The sequence below is a fragment of the Coenobita brevimanus genome, chromosome 100 (assembly GCF_032717465.1).
Source record: "Coenobita brevimanus isolate Jiangsu-jjx chromosome 100, ASM3271746v2, whole genome shotgun sequence".
NCBI classification, from domain to species: Eukaryota; Metazoa; Arthropoda; class Malacostraca; order Decapoda; family Coenobitidae; genus Coenobita; species Coenobita brevimanus.
In genome coordinates this window covers 23902494-23903726 of record NC_137053.1, presented here as the reverse complement: position 1 = coordinate 23903726, position 1233 = coordinate 23902494, and the positions used below count along the sequence as shown (strand labels likewise).

General features: G+C 40.5%; 1 non-coding gene across 1 annotated transcript; it reads left to right on the top strand.

The window, feature by feature from the left end:
• Nucleotides 1-743: 743 nt before the first annotated feature.
• LOC145414714 (5S ribosomal RNA) lies at nucleotides 744-862 on the top strand. Its single transcript, XR_013899914.1, has one exon. It is a non-coding gene; the product is annotated as a 5S ribosomal RNA (ribosomal RNA).
• Nucleotides 863-1233: the final 371 nt, after the last annotated feature.

Genomic DNA, 1233 nt, shown 5'->3' with positions numbered 1-1233 from the left:
GGTCCTCCCCGTGGGGACCCCGAGGCATGGATTTTGTGCGCCATTTTCCTTTTTGATTTTGAAAAGGAAGTGTAATGTGTTTGTGCATGTAGATTCGTGTTGACAGTTAGGGTTGAAACTTGTATTGGAGAGCATGCTGGCCTACTCTCTGTGTTACTGAAACACTGAAAAAGTTCAGCGAAGGAGGATGGTTAGGAACTCGTCCTAAGGACTGATGAAATGGGAGCTCCAGCTCTCCCTGTCATCAGCTTTTCATCCACCTTGGGAGTATTGCCCTGCTCGACTGGTGCTACAGTCTACTCCTCTTATCTCTGTCTATATCTATATCTATCTATCTATCTATCTATCTATCTGTCTATATATATGTCAACAAACAAATGCACACAATCAGTTAAATGAAAAAATCGTTAAAACACAAAATAAGGCACTGGACCACTGAGGGTGTCAGTAATTATACAGTTCTCGCTGTAGTAAAGAGGGCTAGTGAACTGGTCTTTGCCCCGTTCCCTTCTGCTTCAGTCCCCTTCTTTTGAATGATATGTACGCATTTTCATTATGTTTTATCGTCGTGAATGTCCAGCCGAAACACCATGGCGGTTCAAGTTTATTCGCCTAGCAGTTGACGAAATTACTGTCTCCCACATGCAATATGTAGCGCTGTTTTATGTGGATCGTTTGGAGAGCGAGGTGGAATTAAAAATTATATATATATATATATATATATATATATATATATATATATATATAACGGCCATACCACGTTGAGTATACCGCTTCCCGTCCGATCAGCGAAGTTAAGCAACGTTTGGTCTGGTTAGTACTTGGATGGGTGACCGCCTGGGAACACCAGATGCTGTTGGCATCCCTACGTGTCAAGTGGGGTTGGTGGAGGATTAGTGACCCTCCCTGTAAAACAATTAACTCTAAGCCCTTGGCCACCCTGTTTGGGATACATGGCGTCTGGCAAATGAATGAAAAAAAGAATATATATATATATGGGGGACATAATGAATAGACGGATGCATGACCCATTTTTGCTTGGCAGTGTGTTGATCGTTCTCCTACTTTTATTCTCTACTGTTCCTGTTTCAAAATTCCTCTTATACCAAGTATGTGGATAATATGATAATGATGTTGATGATTTTGATGATGATGGTATTAAATTGTTCAGGCTGCTCAAAAAATGGTAATAATAATAATAATAACGATGATAGTGGTAGTAGTAGTAGTAGT